This window comes from Anoplophora glabripennis, unplaced genomic scaffold (assembly GCF_000390285.2).
Source record: "Anoplophora glabripennis isolate ALB-LARVAE unplaced genomic scaffold, Agla_2.0 scaffold58, whole genome shotgun sequence".
Classification (NCBI taxonomy): Eukaryota; Metazoa; Arthropoda; class Insecta; order Coleoptera; family Cerambycidae; genus Anoplophora; species Anoplophora glabripennis.
In genome coordinates this window covers 735,822-757,887 of record NW_019416277.1, presented here as the reverse complement: position 1 = coordinate 757,887, position 22,066 = coordinate 735,822, and the positions used below count along the sequence as shown (strand labels likewise).

The 22,066-nt window shown below is 31.9% G+C and overlaps 1 protein-coding gene across 1 annotated transcript in view; it reads left to right on the top strand.

Annotated features, from left to right (window-relative positions):
• The first annotated feature begins 14,685 nt into the window (after window positions 1–14,685).
• LOC108917612 (GATA-binding factor 6-B) overlaps window positions 14,686–22,066 on the top strand; it is a 71,434-nt gene continuing 64,053 nt past the window's right edge. The window contains exon 1 of the mRNA XM_018724310.2: window positions 14,686–14,844. The gene's annotated coding sequence lies outside the window, so the exon portion shown is untranslated. The remainder of the gene's footprint in view (window positions 14,845–22,066) is intronic.

Sequence of the window (22,066 nt, the reverse complement as noted above, 5' to 3'; positions counted from 1 at the left end):
TGCAAAAACTCCAAATATCGATGTCTATTCAGACGTTCCTCAAAAACGTATGGAGCTATTAAATTATTACCCTTTTTCGTGTACAAACAAAATAACATTCGTAGCCTTAGGATGTGTGTGGAGGTGGAAGGTGTCCATATTGAAAATGCATTTTGATAGTTTTCTTGTCCTAATCACCCCTAATTAGGGGTTAATATGATGACGCAAAACTGAAATGTATGAATAATATCAATAGGAATAAAAGCAATTCTTATTGTATTTTTTCTATAAAATAAAATCTTACAAATAGGAAATAATTTATTTTCATGATTAATGAGGGCGTGATATAGTTGTAAGTCCACCCTTAAATTCGCTAAGGGGCTTAAATCATCCCCTGAATACGGAAAAAAACAAAAATTACTTGAAAAATCAAGATTTTTCAAATATTTTTTTATTTTTTTATGTTTAGGGGATGATATCACCCCCTATGAGGGCTGATTTTTTCAAAAAAAATTTTGGAATAATTAGGTCAAGTCAGCTTAATCTTTCTGATCAGAAAAGTAAGATCTATTAAAATCTATCTAAAATATTCGACAATTTTTTTTATATCGCTATGATATTTTCGTATGTTATCACGTTCGGGGGTAGTTCACCCCTTCGTTAAAGGGGTGTTTTTCTTATAGATACTAGTGCCTACACGATTTGAATTTCTAATAATTTAGAATATCCTAGTACCTTTTCCTAGATTTTTCAATTAATTTTTGATTTTTTCCGTATTTAGGGGATGATTTAAGCCCCTTAGCGAATTTAAGGGTGAACTTACAACTATATCACGCCCTCATTAATCATGAAAATAAATGATTTCCTATTTGTAAGATTTTATTTTATAGAACAAATACAATAAAAATTGCTTTTATTCTTATTGATATTATTCATATATTTCAGTTTTGCGTCATCATATCAACCCCTAATTTGGGGTTATCGAGTGTTTTTTTTTAATGATTTATTATAGACGTAGGTACTCTCTTAACAATAATCAAACTTTTCTTGAATGATATCCTGTCCTTTAATGCGCATGCTCAGAAACATTGATACAATTTTAATTTATTAATTACTATAAACTACTACTATTGTTCTATAAATTTAAATATATATATATATATATTCTATAATTCTTTTAGTTCGTCACTTGGGGTTTGAAACTTCTTAAATATTTCTAATATTGCCAGAATATCACGATATTTAAGGTCATGAAAAAGAAGACATTTTTTAGGCACTTATGTCAAAAGAACATCGATCTAGTAAAAATATTGAGAAATTCTTCACGACAATGTGCACTATTTACCTATTATGATTTTCAGATGACCACAAATGAGTNACAGATAACCGTTCCATTGTTTCAAGATCTTGATAACAGAGTCACTTGCGAAACAGTGTGACAAAATTGTCACTGAAAAATTAATAAAAGTTATTCCAAGAACTAAAACCTTTTATTTGCTTTCACTACTTTTCGATATATTTAGAAATACTAATTGTTTGCAACTTGAGTTTAAAGATAAGATAAAGGTAACAAATTATTTTATCAGCCAATTACATATTTCGTTATTAACTGAAAATTTGCGTTTCTCTCAGACAGAGGAATTCTTACAATTAATTGTTATTTTCCTCAAAAAGAGAGACTCTGTAGTTTTTGTAACGATAATTGTATCATGTAGCCGTTAATGTATTTTTTTATCAATTCATCTAATCAATTTAACATTCCTTCTTTACTTGTTATTGGTTATATAGGGTGTCCGCAAATTTCACCGACAACATTTGACTGCACATTCACGACGATAAATAAAGACGATCTACTAAAAAAAGTTAAATAAAAAATTTTTAGTTTTTAAGTTACAAGCCTTCAAAATTGTCAAAAATAAAACTAATTTAATTAATAACTTCACAACCCTTTTACCGATCGCGTTAAAATTTGGTACATTTATTTGGACCATTATTGCATATTATTTCTTAATGCTTTAGTCAAATCGATTTACTGGGTGATAGTTTTCTCTGGTTACCTCTCCCTTTTAGCGGTCAAAGCTTTTACAGTGGTCGTATTTTTTTAAAGCAGGGAGCAACATTGAAAATGCCGTTTTATTTAAAAAAAGTATTGTCTCTTGAGAAAATCGCCTACAGAAATCCATTCTTGAGAAAAATGGCATTATTTGAATGTGTGCACGTTTCGGTTTAAAACTTTGAGTTGAGTAGGCGATGAAAAGAAGATCTTGATTGTTGTGGCTATCAGGTAATGTGATTATTCTCGTGTTTCTTTAGTATTCTTATTACTCCACATATGCAAATTATGAAAATTTACAACTCCGTTTAATTGTCTTGATACTCTGCGGACACTTCATAATTTGCATGTGTAGAGTGATGAGAATCCTTTATTCTCCTATTAATTAAATTAGTTTTATTTTTGACAACTTTGAAGGTCTGTAATTCAAAAACCAAAAAGTTTTTATTTAACTTTTTTTCGTAGATCGTATCGTTATCGTCGCGAATATGCAGTCAAATGTTGTCGATGAAATTTACGGACACCCTGTATAGTGAGGCTCTACGAGGCAATTTCATTAAATTTTAAACTGGATCTAAATAAAGTAATAATATTTATCAATTATTTTAAAGAAATAATGAATACTACTACTCTCAAACAGTTTATCGACTCTCTGAACAAAAGTACAGTGTAATTCAGAGGTCGGCGAAAATTTTTTATTTAGTTTTGGAAGTGAANTTGTTTTTCGCGGCACTGACGACTTACATTGTGTTTCGCCCTCTATAGGCGACATTCGTGCAATAAAGTACCTGGCAAATTTTAGCAGGTCGCTTCCACCGTAGTAGCCATTTGAATGGCATAGTGGAAGTCAGCGCGATAGATGGAGCCTTTGTGCTTCGCGTATTCTCTATTTCTGTAAATTTATTTGTCCCAGTTAGCCTGAGAATAAAGAAGGGATAACTTTATTGCAAAATAAAACCTGACAGACAAAACCAGAAGATTTGAAACTGTATTGGATTTCCTGATTGAAATGTTTCACGGTTTCATGACTCACTTTCAATATCGTATGATACGTTTCCTCCAATGTCGTGTTTCTAGCATGTGTTTCATTTAGTTTTACCGAAGTACATAACAATAGGAAAAATTTGTCATAAAAAAATTCTGGGATATCAGGAAAATAGTAGAATTTGTTATCGTCCCTTTTGTATCATGATTTCCTATTTTTGTTTCCATGTGCCTTGAATTCCCTGCTCAAAATGGATAACAAATACTCGTTTTCGCCAACAAACTAATAAAAAGTTTTTGATAATATAGACGTGGATTTTCCATTTCAGGTCATTGTTCTAATTTTTAGATTTATTTCTAGATGACAGACTTCCTGGATGCATGTTATTAAAGTTAATCTCCCTGATCACTTTCGATTTTGTCTCTTCAGCCAACCAAAATTTTAATTTGTTGCCATTTTAATATATTTTGCCACCTTCAAATGACTTGCATCAAATGCACACAAATACTTTCAAGTATGTCAATAAAATCACCTTTTTTCGGTAATAGCAAATGTATTTTTTTTTTTTTAATTAATTATATGAGGAAGAAGAATACATATATAATAATCGTATTTGGTACGTATTTGTTTTTGAATGAAGTTTCATTACTTATTTGATTAAATTTTAGTTACTTTCCAACACAATCTGATTTTAACCTTATCTTTAAACATGTAATAATTTGTTTTTCTATAAATATATATTAAAGGGCGCAAAATAAAGTGACAAAAAAAATCTACAAAAAGCTATCAGACTCATCTAAATGCGTCTTAGACATTGTTATCACGTTTAGTAAATATTTAAATTTATTTATTTCAATAAATACAGAATTAAATACATTAATTGATTTTTTTCTAATTTATTTACTAGAAACCTTTTGCGTTAAACTAAAGAAGCTCTGTACTAAATTCAAATTATTTTTATTTTCCGACTGTAGACAAATTTTGTAAATAAGTCTTATTGTAATTCTTCCCACCCACAATAAAGTTTGTTAGCTGAACATCATCAGTAGGGTATTCCTTAAGCTTTGGTTTGTTAGAACTGTGCGTCGCAGACGACATACGCAGTTAGCAGAATCTGTAGCGTTCAACTTTATCGGTTTTAAAGGAGGGTGTTTTGTTAGCTTTAGTGCTTATGATTGTATGCTGATAAGTGCAGACGAAAATATTTATTATTATTTTGGAAAAAATTTTTTTCATGACAATGGCTGAACATTTTTTGCTGTCAATACTTATTAAAAAAGAACATGAAAAAGATCTTTTAAATTTGATTACTTGTCGTCAAAATAAAAATGAAGATCGAATGAATAGACGTTTGGAAGGGACGGTATACAATGGGGGCAGTTTTCGTACGAGATCGATTAATTTCTCGTCTTTCTCTGGTGAAAACTTGGTAGCCATTTTAAAATTCGTTAAAAATAAATGCCTTTTTAGCACTGTACACTGTCAGCTCAACTGAATGGTTGCGTGGAATCAAATCGAATTTGATTTCGACTGAACCGACGACGCACATAATTTTCTGCCTACCGTCAGTCCACCTAAGCAGACTCTGACAAACCAGGTACCTACCCATCTTCTTGTGTTCTTGATTCCAACGTAAGTCCGATGCGCACAACTGACTGTCTGCTTTGCGTCGCCTACAGCTCTAACAAACCATAGCTTAAGCAGACTCTAACAAACCAGCTACGCATCTTCTTGTCTTCTAGATTCCAACGCAAGTCCGACGCGCACAACTGACTGTCTGCTTTGCGTCGCCTACAGCTCTAACAAACCATAGCTTAAGCAGACTCTAACAAACCAGCTACGCATCTTCTTGTCTTCTAGATTCCAACGCAAGTCCGACGCGCACAACTGACTGTCTGCTTTGCGTCGCCTACAGCTCTAACAAACCATAGCTTAAAGTAGTATGCCTTTTAGGTTGGAAACCTTTATCTTGCGTGTACATCTATTTTAAATGACAACTGTTTCTAGCCTAGGAGGTATTAATAAAGTTTCTATAAAATTTGTAAACTATGTAGATACAAAAAAAACTAAATTTTTAAAATTATCCAGCAAATGGGATTCAAAAAATCTTATTCCGATGAAGAGTGACACTATCTCCGTTGTAGTCAGCGACGGCTAGCAAAAATTTTCATCATTATGATGATGAAGCACGGAACCTTTTTTACGCCGACATAGTGATGAAAAAACTTCAAGTGAAATTTGCGTAACAAAAAGTTGTAATAATGGTGCCCGCCTTGAGATCTCGAAAAAATTGTAGGTACGTATATTTGCAAAATACGGACTTTTTCCGTAATCAACTAACAGACACAATAATTCTTCCTTATAGTGATATCTATTTAAGTTTTAATTTGATATTTACATTTAATTTGTCTGTGTCACTACCTAGTTGTAGTGTTACTGTTACTTTTCATGATTATTTTGGTTAATTTTCCAACATTATCTGCAGAGATATAAAGTAAGTCAGATTTAACGTCGGTCCCGGGAATATGTGAAGGCATAATTAACATTTCTCATGGTGACGAAATTTACTAATTTTATATTTTCTCAACTAATGGAAGTCTGCAAATATTCTTGGCATTATTTCTCTACAGCTAAGCATGATTATATAAGGTGTTTGGAAAAGTTGGTACAAAATTTAAGTGGGTGAAAGTAGACCCAAAATTTGTAATAATAGTTCCTATAAACATTAGTCCTCCGGAGCACCGTTACTGAGATATGGCCCTCCAAAGGGGTCTTATCATTTGGATATTTTTTAAAATAACTTTATTTCTGGTTAAGATAACGGAATGAAAATTGTAGGTAATAATCATACCATAAGAGTCTTTAACTACCATAAGTTTCATCAAAATCGGTTATAAATAAGGGCAGTTTTGTAACTACTCTTGACAGAAATTTTTCGAATTTTTTTTATTCCTTTGAATTATCAAGCAAATAATATTATTTTTGTAATTATAATAATTATAATTCATTGTAATTATACTAATGATTGTCACTTTCGCGAGCTATGATTTAAATTCATATGTTTCTTTATTTTCTTATTTGTGATCTTCGTGCTGAACTTTGCATTTCATTCGATTTTTTTACAACCATGAACCATTATGCTTTTACTAACCGTGAATATGCCGATATGCATTTTATTTATGGTTTAGGTAATGGAAATAGTCTGGCGGCTCAAAGAAAGTATCGGCAACGTTTTCCTGATAGAAGGTAACCTTCTGCAAGCTTGTTTCGGAAAATTCACAGTTAGCAAAAGCATGATGGTTCATGGTTGCAAAAAAATCGAATGAAATGCAAAGTTGAGCACAAAGATCACAACTACGAAAATAAAGAAACAGAATTTAAATCATAGCGTGACAATCATTAATATCATTACCATGAAACTGTCACTATGAAAGATGCCTACTAAGTAAAAATGTTTTAAAAAATGTTACTGTTCTGAGCCATACATTATTTAAAACATAATTATTTTTGACTAAACTACGCAGAATTCGAAAAAAAAAGTACACATTTTTTTCTTCAAAAAAAAAAAGTAATTCATTAAAAAAATAATATTATTTGCTTGATAATTCAAAGGAATAAAAAAAATGTGAAAAATTTCTGTTAAGAGTAGTTACAAAAATATCCTTATTTATAACCAATTTTGATGAAACTTATGGCAGTGAAAGACCCTTACGGTGTGATTATTTCCTATAATTTTAATTTCGTTATCTTAATCAGAAAGAAAGTTATTTTAAAAAATATCCAACTGATAAGACCCCTTTGGAGGGTCATATCTCAGTAACGGTGCTCCGGAGGACCAATGTTTCAAGGAACTTTTTTACTATTTTTGGCTCCACTTTCACCGCCTTAAATTTTGTACCAACTTTTTCAAACACCATATAAAGAAAATAAGACATATCAAAAGACATGTTTCAAAAAATATTACGAGCTTCATGGATAAATTGCAAACATTATTACTTGGTACTATTTTTTTTATTAAATTATTTCTTGGTGGTGAAAATTCGAAATAGTTGGAATTATTTGGAATTTTCGTGGCTAAAAACATACATAGGTATTGAATTTTCGAAACTGAGAGAGATGCACTAACAAAATCGCCTTGCTATTAAAAATGCTGTCACCGCGCCGTTCTTGGTGGTGAAAATATATATTTTTCAATTTTCGTGGCTGAAAACATACACAGGTATTGAATTTTCGAAACCGAGAGAGTTGCACTAACGAAATTTGGACAAAACATAGCTAATACAATGCGAAATATCGTCATGCTGTTAAAAATGTTGTCACCGCAGATCTTGATGATGGAAATTCGAAATATTTAGAATTATTCTATTTTCGTGGCATACATACATAGGTATTGAATTTTGAAGTTGCTCATATCTCCACTTGCCACTTGTTATTTTGAGGACTTGATATTACTTGATATTTAAGCAACTTATCTGAGTACATGTAATGTGTACGACAAATAACGAAAAAATTAAGAGACAACAGAAAGTATAGTAATGGCAAGAGTTTTTCGGGGAAAATATGTAGCTCACAGTGGCACCGCTGTTAACTACGGGAACTAAAACTCCATCTGTTGTGCCTTTTTATAACCTACAATTAGTATCATGTTCATGATCAGTGAAACTAATAATGGGCTTATTTAACGTATTATTTTAAATTCATATTAAGAAAGGACACAAATAGTTAGTTTATGTGCAAAAATGTTTTCCAACAATTTCTCCCTCAAAATAACACCGGCCAACAAAAAAAAATAGTTATGCGGCATTTGATTTCCTGTGTATGTTTGTCTCCTGAGCGCGAATTCATAGTCTGTTTTGCTCCATCGCCCTTCAGTTTTCCGTAAATTGCTGAATACCTTCAGAAAATCGTTAAAAATCTTCAGTAAAATGGAGAAATTTAGGAAGTGACGAGATCTTGACATGCGACACATGTTTCTCGACGTAATTTTACCTCCTGGATCCGAATCCGTTGTACATAGATTTTTCTCGTGAATTCAGAAATGCAAAAATATACAGGATATTCCATTTAAAAAAATGACTTACACACGTTTGAATTTCCTCGTGTATCTCAATTAGTTTTCAGGGCTTGTATAAAACTGGCTAATTTTGAAGACATCGTAAGGAACCCCATGACTTCTATTTTCATTGACCCAAAAATAAAGATTTCCGCGTGAACCGTTTTTGAGGTATATACTTTTGAAGCCAACAGTGCTGTATGAATTTTTTTTAAATTGAATCTTGAAAACGGCAAATTTTAAATATGGAAAAGTTTATACAAAATGACCCTAAAATTTAACGTAGAATCTAAAAATGCAATAATATAGGATATTCCATTTAAAATAACAAAGTTATGGGCAACTTCCGGTATAAGCGGAAGGGAAAATATTTTCATTGAAAATTTCATGGCGGCCAATTCAGTATACAGGGTGTCCATGAAATGGCCGGCAATCTTTCGGAAACAGATTAAAATAATTAAATGCACTTATTCACGTTCTAAAATATTTAGTGGCATTGAAACTCTGGGGTTCTAGAGACTCCGTTGGTTAATACATTTGTATACGTATTCTTTAAAGTCGTTTGGTCTAAAACAGTCTAAAGCTATGGTTTGTTAGAGATGTAGGCGACGCAAAGCAGACAGTCAGTTGTGCGCGTCGGACTTGCGTTGGAATCTAGAACACAAGAATACGCGTAGCTGGTTTGTTAGAGTCTGCTTAAAAGGGGCGAGCCGGTGGACTATTAATAGGAATTTTAGAAGGCATCAATAATTAGGGGCGTGTCATATTTTTTTTTGTATAGGCACGTGTGCAACGACACATAACAAAAAATTGCAGGCCTGAAGTATATACATTATAAAAAGAGAAGAGTATACAGGTTTTTCTAAATATCTCGAAAACGATTTAAGATATTATTTATTTAAATTTTACATCTATCAGAAGGGAAGTATTTCCGGGCCCATAATGTTATGTTACTTATTTACTTATTTTGACATCAAGTTATAAACAATGAAAAAACAAAGCAGTCTAATAATATGTCCAACCACCATCCGAATCAATAACGGCTTGTAATCTGTTTGGCATAGATGTAACAAGGCGTCGTATATAATTCACGTCTATAGCGTTCCAAATATTTTGTATATGTTCCCAGAGCGTATCTCTATTTGGTGGAATATCCTCATACTGTTCATTCAACTGACGCATTACATAAGCCCATAAATATTTTTTATATAAGAAGTAATTTCCATTTTGTTTCATTCCAAAATATTGATTAGAACCCGAGTTTTCACAGAAATATTATTTTTGGGGGTGAACATGAGGGTTAGTTTGCATCCGTTTAAATCCGTTTTAGGCTAAAAGAAAAAAATATTAGTCCTTATTAATATGTATTTACCTTTTTGAGATTAACAATGGATATTGAGCATACGAAACACACGTTTACTGATGCACGCGCAAAATTACAAATTTTTCTGCTTGTTATGATTTTTTTTAATTTCTGAAATCTTCCCTTAATTTCCAGCCTCCCTAACTCTGTTAATTTTAATAGTACAAGAAAAAGTCAAGAGGCCATTTTTATGTAGAATTGTATGCTTTATAACTTTTATTAGAAACTTCAATTGATTTCATTGCGGGCACCTATACAGTGTTCATTAATGGCGTACAGAAAAACTAGAGGCCCATTATGTGGCTAAAATTAAGTAAATTTTATTACACACACGTAGGCTCTTAAGGCCGCCGTTTCCGAGCTGCAGGGTTTTCAAAATTAAAAAAAAATAAAATTTTTAATTTTCTTAAATCCATTCAATCTTATTATTCGTCAGTAGGTAGTAGACGTTTCGCAAGATTTATTAACTAGGATGAATCGATTTTTCTATTGTAATGAAACAAGATAATGAAAAATGCATACGGTGTCTGCTATAAGAGTTTGCCGATTAATCCCAATTTAAAAATGCCAATCTACCAGGAAAGCATTTTTGTACAAAACTCGTAAAATGTCAGATGTGACGGTAAATTATTGCCACACGAGTTTAATGGGAACGCTCCATGTAGACAAGCGGTTAAGCCGTCATATTTCAAACAAAATACGATTCAGATTGGAAACCTTTATCTTGCGTCGAGTGTACTTATGACACTGCTAAGACGCTATATTGTTTTCTTAATTATATTACATTTCTGTGCACCGTTATTAATTTTTAAATGGATAAACCTCGAAAAAATGTGGAGTGGAGTGGAGAAGAAGTTCTTCCCGCCGGAGAAAAAAAAGTTACTTTCTAGGGAGTAAGTCTACCTGTAAATAAATAACAAAAATTCTACGACAATCGAAATTTGAACTCGGTGTTTCACTTTAAATTATGGAGAGTGAACACATAGACGAGTAAGAAATAATTGTTTCATATTTAGGTATTTTCGACTGACTATTTTCGTACCTAAATAAATATGCTAATGAAAGTTTTGTCAAAAACAGACTATTTCGACCTTTCTAAATTAATTTGTAAAGTACCTATGTATATTGTTAAACTTTAAGTCGTAAGATATGTAAGACCTTTTTTTTAATTTTCTCATTCATATTTTTCCTTTGAATTGTATATTTTATATTAACCTTATTTCCATAATTATTTAATTTTGTTTTGTTTGACAGAATGAGAAAATAACAATAGACAGCTTTACCAATTAATCGAAATAATGTACTACTTTTAGGAAAACTTTCCTCTTATTAATTTTTTTTTTATTGTTGAATACAAAAATGTAAATTATTTTTAATTTTTTGGAATTCAGTACTTCATTATGCCTAGCAATATGTCAACATTACCTCGACCGAAATTGCTGATAAAGGCGTGAATAGGATGGTTCAATTGACCTGGTGAAGAGGCATGTAGGCCGCGGTGTAGTTGTTTCTCGCAATACTAGTTATAGTGGATAATAATTTAATAGGTCTATACGTTTTTGAGAAACTTATTCTTGTTTTGTTTTTCTATTTTGTGTTATGTGTAAAGCGAAATTACATTAGCAAATTACATTAGCAAACAGTAAGATTTTCTAGGCTCTTATTTTAAAAAATATGTACGGTTCTGACATAGTAATTATGTCCAATTAAAAATTAAAAACAAAAAATGGTGGAGGCGCCGCTCGATGTGCACTGTGACAAACACAAATATTTCCTAAACTGTTAATTGTACCGAATTAAACCAAATGGGTTTTATCGTTGGCAAATTCTTTAGGGAACTTATTTTTGATACAGGCAGATTGCGATCGTCATCTATTCAAAAATTGTGGGTTCTTAACCATTGGGCATGGTCCGTCCCTGGTGTTCTGGGCATAATGAAGTTTCACTTGCAACATCAAAAACAAGCTGTACGCTTGTGTTATCGATCACCAAATTTGCATCAAGCTGAAGTTAATAGTTTAGAGACTAAATAAAAATTACTTTTTAATTCTCACCTTTGATGGACCGTAACTTGTTAACGTAAGCCCGTATAAAAAAAAATATATGAAGAACTGATATTATTTTTTGACTTCATATATTTGTACTCACTATTTTGTATCAAGTACCGGGACATCCTTTATATGTAACTTGAAAACAAATGAAAATCACATAATATTTGAGTTTTTTCTTATTATTTTGACTGGCGAATGAATTCCTAGGATTTGGTGCGATTCTCTCTACTCACCCTATAGACGTACTTTTTTTGCGTTTGTCCATGGAACAAATTATGTATTTTATACAGGGTGTTTCAGGATTAAGTCGACAAACTTTAAGGAGATATTCCTCATAAAAAAAAATAAGAAAAAATCAAGTATAAATTTTTTCCAGAGACGCTTCATTTTCGAAATATAGGGCGTAAAAAAAACTTCTAAATGAAGAAGGCTATTTAAGCCAAATTTGGCATGACACATCTTATAAGATACCATTTTTCCATAGAAGTAGAAGTCCCGCAAGCAACCAGTGGCGGAATTATGGGGACTCATTAAATTATAAAAAAAATTAATACGGCCCTACTGAAAATAAAAATATGATGCTGTCTTTGTTTTTAGATAGAACAGTTTGTTATTGACAAAAAGTGTACATTCACTGTTTTTCCTAACTCTTATAGTTTCATGGCAAAATTGATTTTTCGGAAGGGAGCTTCTTGATTCTGTCGATAAACTTTAAAATGAACCTCAACAAAAATTTTCGAGTAGGCTGCTGTCAAGCAATGTTAATTTAATGTTTTAAATGTTATTTTGCGAATTGTTGCAAAAATTATCCATTAGATAAAGCGTTCAAACTAATAATAAAAATAAGTTTAATAATGCCGTCCATATTTTCGAACAATGAATATGCTGATATGGTCTTTGTATATGGTTTTTGTGATAGAAATGCCACGGCGGCTCTCCGTGAATATGCAGTAAGATTTCCTCATCGCAGACTACCAGCAAAGGAAGCATTTTCAATGACATTCAGTCGTCTCAAAAAAACTGGATCTTTCGGAATTCCAACTTATGCTGATGGACATTTTGCCCCACTTCAGGACGAAGTAAGATCGAATACTGTTTTAAACCATTTCGATGAAAATCCATCCTAGAGTGTCAGAAGATCTAGCTATGAGCTAGGTATTTCGTCAAGTTCCATTTGGAGGACTCTTCGGGCTGATGGACGGTTTGCGTACCATATCCAGCGTGTGCAATATTTATTGCCTCAGGACATACGATGCGGGTGCGTGTTTTGTGACTGGATGTTAAACCAAACAGAGAATGATGAATTGTTTACGCAAAAAGTAATGTGGACAGATGAGGCAACATTTACTCGAAGGGGAATTTTAAACCAAAGGAACAACCATATTTGGTCCTACGAGAATCCACGGGCGGTAAGGGAACGTAGTTTTGGTCCCTACTTCCTACCGCATCGGTTAAATGCTGATATGTTTACCGAGTTCCTTGAAAATGGTTTTCAAGATTTGTTAGAAGATGTTACGCTTAATACTCGAATGAACAGTTGGTTTCAACTAGATGGTTGTCCTGCTAATTTTGGTAGAGGTCCTAGGTAGTGGTTAAACATTAATTATCCCAGGAGATGGATTGGTCGTGGAGGACCTGCAGCATGGCTCGCACGTTCACCGGACTTGACACCGATGGATTATTTCGTGTGGGGTTCTGTTAAACAAAAAGTCTACGAGGTGCCAGTTGATACCCTAGAAGATCTAAGACAGCGAATAATCCAACCGTGTCGAGAATTAACTCCAATTCAGTGTCGATCGGCCACTACCTCCATAATTAGAAGGTGTCGTGCTTGTCTACAGTCCGGAGGCGCCCATTTTGAACAAAATATTTTTTAAATGTCTAGGTATAATATTAATTGGTAATTTTTTGGTTGTTTCAATTTACAAATAAATTTTCATGTATTGTTTCCCATCTTATTTTATTTAAAAGTACACAACACAAGTAAATGAAGTGATTACAAACCGCCTGAAAAAATTTAGGAGTATTGCAAGGGTCGTTACGTTGTCGCATTACGACATAGTCACATTAGATGTTAGGTACTTAAATAGTTCTATTGTTTTCATCAACATCATTTTTTTTCTAAAAAAAACACCCTATATCTCAAAAACGAAGCATCTCCTAAATAATTTTAATACTATTGGTTAAACCCAAGGGAAAGGGAGACAAAAAGGCTTATTTGACTCACACATACTCGAGACTAAAACCAATTTTAATAGGTACTATATTTTTTAGGTTTTATGAGGAACGTCTTCCTAAAGTTTATCGACAGAATCCAGAAGCACCCTTCCGAAAAATCAATTTTGTTATGAAACTATAAGAGTTAGGAAAAGAAGTGAATGTACACTTTTTGTCAATAACAAACTGTTCTATTTAAAAACAGCATCATTTTTTATTTTCAATAGGGCCGTATTAATTTTTTTTTATAATTTAATGAGTCTGAGTCCCCATAACTCTGCTACTAGTTGCTTGCGGGACTTCTAGTTCTATGGAAAAATGGTATCTTATAAGAAGATGTGTCATGCCAAATTTGGTTTAAATAGCATTCTTTATTTAGAAGTTATTTAAAAAATCGAATTTTTAAAAACATCTTTAACGCCCTATATTTCGAAAATGAAGCGTCTCTGGAAAAAATGTATACTAGATTTTTTCTTATTTTTTTATGAGGAATATCTCCTTAAAGTTTGTCGATTTAATCCTGAAACACCCTGTATAATATGAATTGAAGAATTGTCGGCTTCTATGACAGCTACCCCGGCCCGAAAGTATATAAAATCTGCCTGGATCCAGATAGTCGGGAGGTTTTTGGCATATTCAGAGGTTAGATGACGTGTGAGGACTTTGACGATTAGAAAACAGAATAAATGTCAACTAAAAAAATGAATACAACATGTATTTAGACTGGTTTTGTCTAACAGGACAAGAAAATACACCAGCAGAGTATCAATTCGTAATTGATAGCAGTAACAGACAGCTTGGCAGCTGATGAAAATAATCTACTAGAACAAAGCATTTTAATGAAAAATAAATATGTATAATAATGATACCTTTTTAGTTTTCAAATTTATTTTCATAGGTATAAAATACAAAATTTTGCTATTTTTCTTCAATTTTTTTTTTTTTTGGATCATAGAAGTAGTCCTCTTAAAACACTCGTTATCATAATTCAATTGTCTGTCAATGTGACGACATTAACCCGTCCGAAATTACCGATAGGGGGCTGAACAGAGGTGCGAGCAAGCTACTTACTCATTTGAACTTGGCGGTCGACTTGAAACAGTGGAGAGTGCATTTGTTGTACACCTTCAAACACATCAACGGGTAAGCTCAAATTGTTTCATCTTCCTATATTTCTTGTATTTTTGATGGTAAGTGATTGTTTTCCATGATTGCAGCCATGTTTTGTTTCGACTGAATATTTTTGCGATTACTTATGTATCGGCTGTTTAAAGATTACGGGAAATGAAGATAAAATAGATAAAAATGAATCTTATTAAAACCAGATTACTTACTACAGCAAGATATTGTCTAATCCTGCCGTTCGGACCTTACTGGTTCTACATATTTTGACTTCCTTGCATTTTTTTATTACTCTAATACACGTATTTAGCTTATTGGTTTACCTGAGTAAACTTTTAATAAGATGGCTTCCCTTATCACTTTGTGACGTGTGACTTTATCGATTAGACACGCCTAGATTAATGACAAACTATTTTTTTTATTATTATTAAACCCGCATTATACATTTCCAAGGTGGATCACTACACTATTCACTTCATTTTTATCACCATATTCCTCGTCGTCTTTTCTTGACTTGAAATTTAGTAAAACAATTTCCTATGACTTACTCTAAATGTAGCACAGACATGCCATTTTGCGGATTGCAAAACTTTTCACAATTTATGTATTTTCCTGAATTTTGAACAAAAAATCAGTAACAATATGCCCTCAAAATTTCGTCTGTAACTGATAAATTATCCATTGACTTCAGCAGATAAATGGGAAAATATCAACTATATAACGAAATCATTGTAGATAAAATAGATAATATTTTAGTATATCTCCCCTAAGTAACACATATAATTCCGCTTTACAATATGTAAAAGAGAATGTTTTGTATCTACGGTAATTCAAAAAATTCCTTCAGATGTTTCAAATATCTACTCATAATTGTAGCAATGTGTTTATTCTTCAGTTTTTTTTATTTTACTGGAAACTAAAACAATGTTTAACATTTCTGTTTAATCCTTTGATATACAGTTATCAGAAATTAGATATCTAGAGACATACCTAATCCTCAATTTCTCATTTACTCCAAAAATAATAAATGTTCTTGAAGTGGACGGAGAGCAGGTTAAGATGATCTTATCCTTAAACTACAATTTATCAGGCTAATGAGGTGGTGATATTGTGGAAAATGGGATATACGTTTGTATCATCTCACTAAAACCATAAAAATTGGGGACTCTGATGCAAAAAAAAGATGTTTGATTAGTTTTTACACTGTCAAGTTAATTCATAAACTGTAGGTAAAGTATAAAAAACACATTAAATCTAAAAATATGTTATAAAAAGTCTAAAACTACGCACAAGAATTTGCTCAATTTTTTTTTATTGACTACATTATTATTGCGACCTAATAAAACATTTACAAGTAATGGTAATAGCAATAGTTAGAGATGTCAACAAGAATACCTAGTATAAGCGTATTATTCAAAATATGATGTTTTACACAAAAACTAAGGAAGTTATAAAGATTTTACAAAATAAATATCTGATTAGGCAGAACAGTTTAAAAAAAGTCAAAAGTCGTAATTTTCATTAAATTTTCAGCTAGCAAAGTGAGTCTTTTTTGTCACCTAGCTGCAAAATATTTTTATGTTCTAGAACGCCAAAGTCTTTTTCGTTCTAGAACATATTGTTGAAGGTTCTTGTTGATAATGCAAGCTTGAATTACTTAATATACGTTTATTTACAGAAAGGATTGTACAAGACGTATGTACTTCTACGTGGACATCTACACAACTACTGCACACTTAAAACTAGTTATTTCACCTATATATAAAGGGCAGACAAAACTAATAAACTAAGGACAAGAGTTATAAACACCCTTATTAAAGTAACCTTCCAGGTACCCGAGAATTTCCAGTACTAAATCGTTTCCTTCAAATACCAGGAAATTCCCCGATTACTTTATTAATATTGCCCTATAAATGTAGAGTTTACTTAATCTATTTATTACTACAACACCCTCCCTTAAACTTTACATTTTTACAACCTTAATTAATTACATCAATAATATCATATTTACTTGTTAGACCTAACTTAAATCTCAAATACTCTAGTCTTGATTTAGGTAGTGCTTTTGTAAGAACATCGGCTGTTTGTTCTTCACTTTTAATATACTGAACATCTATTTCGCCTTTGTCATATAAGTCACGTATAAAATGATATTTGACGTCGATGTGCTTNTATTATTATTTGGTCTGAACTTGAAATCACTAAACATCTCGGAGTATGAGTTTTGGAATTGGGAATTTTTATAATAATAATTGAGTCTTTGTCTTCTATATTATCGATCGTTATCTTTAGTAACTCATCTCTTCTCAAAATTCCACAAACACCAATTATTAAAATGACCTGAAAAGTTGAAGTTGAAAAAAGAGCAATTATTTTTTTTGTAGATATGACGCTCGATCTCTACAAATACACAAAAGGCTTTTAATCTGTGTAGTCTTAACTTAATTTTAAGCTCATAAAATTCGACGTAGGCCCGATTTTTGAAACAGGCATGTGTTTGGTCTAATTCGCCCCGATTATTAGTGAAAAAGTAATAATATGCAAAATTCAAGATACCCAATGCAACAGCTGCTAGATATTTTATATTTTCACAACATGTTTACCTCAGGAACATTTTAGAGTTACCGGAAATTGAAGTGATTATATTGCATTCTCTTATTACTTACCTTTAATCTCTAGATATAAGCAAATAAATATATTACAAGGTAACTGATTAATTGTCATTATTAGCAAACTCTCCTTAATTCATTTCTACGAATATTGTGAATGATAGTAGTATAAAGATTACTCTAAAAAATAATATTTTGAATGTATTGAAGTTTACCATAGTGAGAAAAATTAAAAGATACATATGTATCCGTAATTCTTCAAAGTTTGATAAAATTTAATTGTTCAGATATTTTGGAGGTATATAAAAGTGACAAGTAGTTATTGCCCATGAATATACGTGTCATTTTTTTTACTTTTTTATGTAATGGGTATTTCTGCCACACTGAAAAGAATTTTTTAATTTTTTTAAATAAATAAAGTTTTTGCAACAGAAAGATTAGTAAATGAGTTGATTTTATAAATTTTACCAGAAATGAACTATACTCAGAAAGTAGATAATTTAAAGTTTCGAAAACCTCTCATTTCATTTTCGAAATTTTAATAAAAATTACTAAGGCCCAGTTGTACCAAATATGCGTTCAGTTGGTACTACTGAAATTCCGAAGAGAAAGAAGAACGTGAATTTGTTCCCTGTATCCTAACGTAATTTTGGTAGTAAAATACTATTACTTTCGTAAATTTCACGAAAATCATAGATTTGATGTAGTGTACCGTCAAATAATAGTAATAGTAAACTATCTTGATTCTTCATTAATTGCAATTCAAGAAATACTCTCCTTGATTCACAATTGAATGGAATTTATGAAAATTTATTAAAATTTCACAAGGGACAAATATTCTTTAGAAACCAATTTCATATTATTTAATTTATATAAGTATAAAAAAATACAGCGATGGCCAAAGAGGTAGGGAACTCAAAAGAATAATAGCTTACATGTCATTTTTATGTAAATCCTAGGAATACTTTGTACCCAAACAAATAAGAACATTCAGAAATCCCTAAAGCCGTTTTAAAATTGTGAAAATTAGTTTCATTGTACCATATTGAGAAAGTTGCAGCTCAGTAGGCTTTTGTATAGTGCAGTGTAGAGAAAAATCACAATAAATTTATAGGCTTGTATTTTTGATAGCTGCAAATTTGTACTTTTTCCTCGACACTGAGTAATTTTTCGCAATAGCTAAGTGGATTTTCAAATTGAGGATACTATCTCGAGATTCTGCGATCATTTATTCAGTTTTCTTACACACCTTAAGCATTTCTCTTTTTTCCTTTATATTAATTTGTTTTTTTTTCACATTATTCTTCTTGAAATAATGCATTTCATCCTACATTCATTAACGTTTCTATTTCATAGTCATTGAATGACTGAACTATGAGGAATTAAGCTTTTTTTCGCGACTGAATATTCCTAAATATCTTACTTGTAGTTACTATTTCTATCTCTTTCAATCTTAGTTGTCATATGGTAGTTTAAATCTCTTCACTCGCTCATAATACACGTACTACATCATACGACTTCACTCGTGAAAAAAAGCCTATTGTTAAAAACAAAACCGTCATTTATGACTTCAGTGGCAGATTTAATCACTTTTCCACCATTTGTTGGGTATATGACTTTCTCGTGTAGTTTTTATACCTATCTGTTTGGAAGAGATGCATTTATATTTTTAAATTATTTGCTACTACTGCCAAGATAATTGAAATAAATTAAAGAAATTCTACCAAATGAAATCAAACAATGTTTTTCGATACCGATCTAGGTATGCAAAATATATTTAACCACATAGGTAGATAAGATTCTTAACTGATGACATTGCGGAAAACAGCTACTCTATGCGCTACGTGTCCTAACTAGTATTGAATTAGACCAGAAATATAACAGCTAGTAATTAATTATCTAAAATAGCAATAAAAAATGATATACGTAATATTGTTATCACAAAAACATATTCCTGACATATTGAAATTGTTAAATCAGGTAATCTCTCAAATAAGTATTCTTATTCTAATAAAACTCTTGAGAAAGACTAATAACGAGCGTTAAAATAAAAACGTAGTCAAGTTGGTTCTGAAAATTTGGACGTAGGGCGTAGCGTATAGCAAATGAACTTAAACGTCATCTGTCAAAGCGCTATATCGCCGCTATCAATTTGAATATTTTCGTTTTAAAAAGCGTTTAAAATGGTGTTTTCTCAAGAACAAAAAGTGTTTATCATAGAGTCCTACTTTAGAAATGGACGCAAGATTGATGGAATATGGAAGTATTCTATTGAGGAATGTTTCATAGAATTTCAAAATCAATTTCCCGGCGTTGTTGAGTACAAAATTTTTCAAAGTGCAGTTCAGCGTTGTGTTAATGTTTTTCGTGAAACGGGCAGTGTAACAAGAAAAGAAGGAAGCGGCCGACCTAAAAAGCGGACTGAAGAATTAAAAGAAAATGTCCAACAAATAATGGAAAATGCGCCAAGAACTTCTGTACGTGTTTTATCACAAATGGTGGGAGTATCAGTCGGTACCTGCCACACAGTGTTAAAAAAAGATTTGCGTTTGTTCTCCTATCGTTTAACTTGTCAGCAAGAACTTCATGAAGTTGATTTTCCGCGACGGGCTGTATTTTGTGAATGGTTTTTAAACAACTACGGTGAACTTCATAATATCACCTTTTTTTCTGATGAAGCCTGGTTTCATTTAAGTGGTTACGTAAACTCACAGAATATGAGAATGTGGTCTTCTGAAAAACCAGATAACTTTTTTGTCGAGGGCCCTCTACACGCTCAAAAAATTGGAGTTTGGTGTGCTCTCAATCGAAGGAGGATTTATGGACCTATTTTTTTTAATGGTACTCTTACTGCGCAAAGGTATAGAGAAGAAATTATCGCTCCTTTTGTTAACCAGCTGGAAGAAAACGAAATTACAAACTTTTACTTTCAACAAGATGGCGCAAGGGCACATACGGCAGGCGAGACGATGAATATGTTGAGGGAAGTTTTCCAAAATCGACTAATAAGTCTCAATGCTGAACATGAATTTCCACCGAGGTCATGTGATATTACGCCGTGTGATTTCTTTTTGTGGCCTTACCTTAAAAACACTATTTTTGAACTGCCTATTCCTGATTTAAACCATCTGCAGGCTCGACTTATAGACAAGATTCGTGAAATTAACAATACCCCGAGCATCTTAGAAAATGTCTTTAATTCTTTGAGGAACAGGTGTGAAAAGTGCTTGGAACAAGGAGGGGGACACTTTCAGCAGCTGCTTTAATTTATTGTTATAACAAGGAGGGGGACACTTTCCGCAGCTCCTTTAATTGTTTGTTATTGTTATCACGATTATTCTTTAAAATAAAGTTATATAGTCATTAACGTTATTGAAACTGACAGCTGCTATACAGCTCGTTGAGAAATGAGGTTAAGTTGGTCGCTATAAGCTACTGCCTACGTCCAATGTGTCATAGCCAACTTCGACCTCGTTTTTATTTGAACGCTCGTTACATAAAATTAGCCAGGATAGAAAGATCTTATTATTTCTACATTTCACTTAGTATTGTTTTTTCAGATGACCTTCCTGTATATCGAATTAATAGATATTAATAAAACAAATTAATATATAAAACAGAACTTTTAGAAAACATGGAATTTTAAAATTATAATGATAATGTTAAGTGTTGGTAACTAGACTAGATCAATGTGAGTTATTATTTTACATAAATAATAATAATATTTAGACATCACTTCTATTATTTATTTTAGATAATTATGTATTAATAATTGTTTACTAGATATTGTTGGTATAATTCAATGTTAGTTGGGGTATGTACGCAGCTTAATTATACAGCTAGAAGAATCTGTGTCGGCGCCTTTGATGTGGCGGTCGAGAACCAAGCGAGACGGAATCGTGCTAACTCTCTCAGATTAAGAGGAATAGTCGTGGCTGGATTAAAAGAATTTTTATTATTGAAATAAAATATTTAGTTTCTACCTGACACTACCGTAGTAGGAAATTTTAATAATATGAAATTTGAATTAGAATATTATGTAGTATGACATTAAAAGTAGAAAATGCGTATTTTAGATAGGTAATATGTTTTGTACTTGGAGTTAATACGGATTATTAAAAGAAAACTTGAAGAGTAATTAAAATTCCTTGTTTAGCTCCTGTTTATTGACGTAATCCTTAGAGAAGAAAATGGTTAAAATCGCGTTTTTTTCGAACAAAAAATCGTTAATATCTCGAAAACGGTAGATTTTAGAGAAAAATTGCATATGGACTTTTTCGTTCAGGATACCCCAAAAAGCCTATAAAAATGTATTTCAAGCGAAAACATCGAAAATTACGAATTTGTTTAAAAAAAATTGTTTAAACAATTTTTGACCATTAGTAACGTCTGGCAATGCGGATATGTTTCAAGGATCATTTTTTTTAGTAAGATTATGAAAAAAAGTCGAAAGAGAATCATGTTCCTAGCCTAGCGGGAGCAACGATACAGCCTGGATTAATAATTATACATATTATAGCCCTTTTCTTTTACTAATGATTTCGGAATCATAACGTGTTACGATCCGATGGAAACCAACCAGATTGCTAGATTTCGGATCGTAACGCGTTATGATTCCGAAATCATGAGTAAAA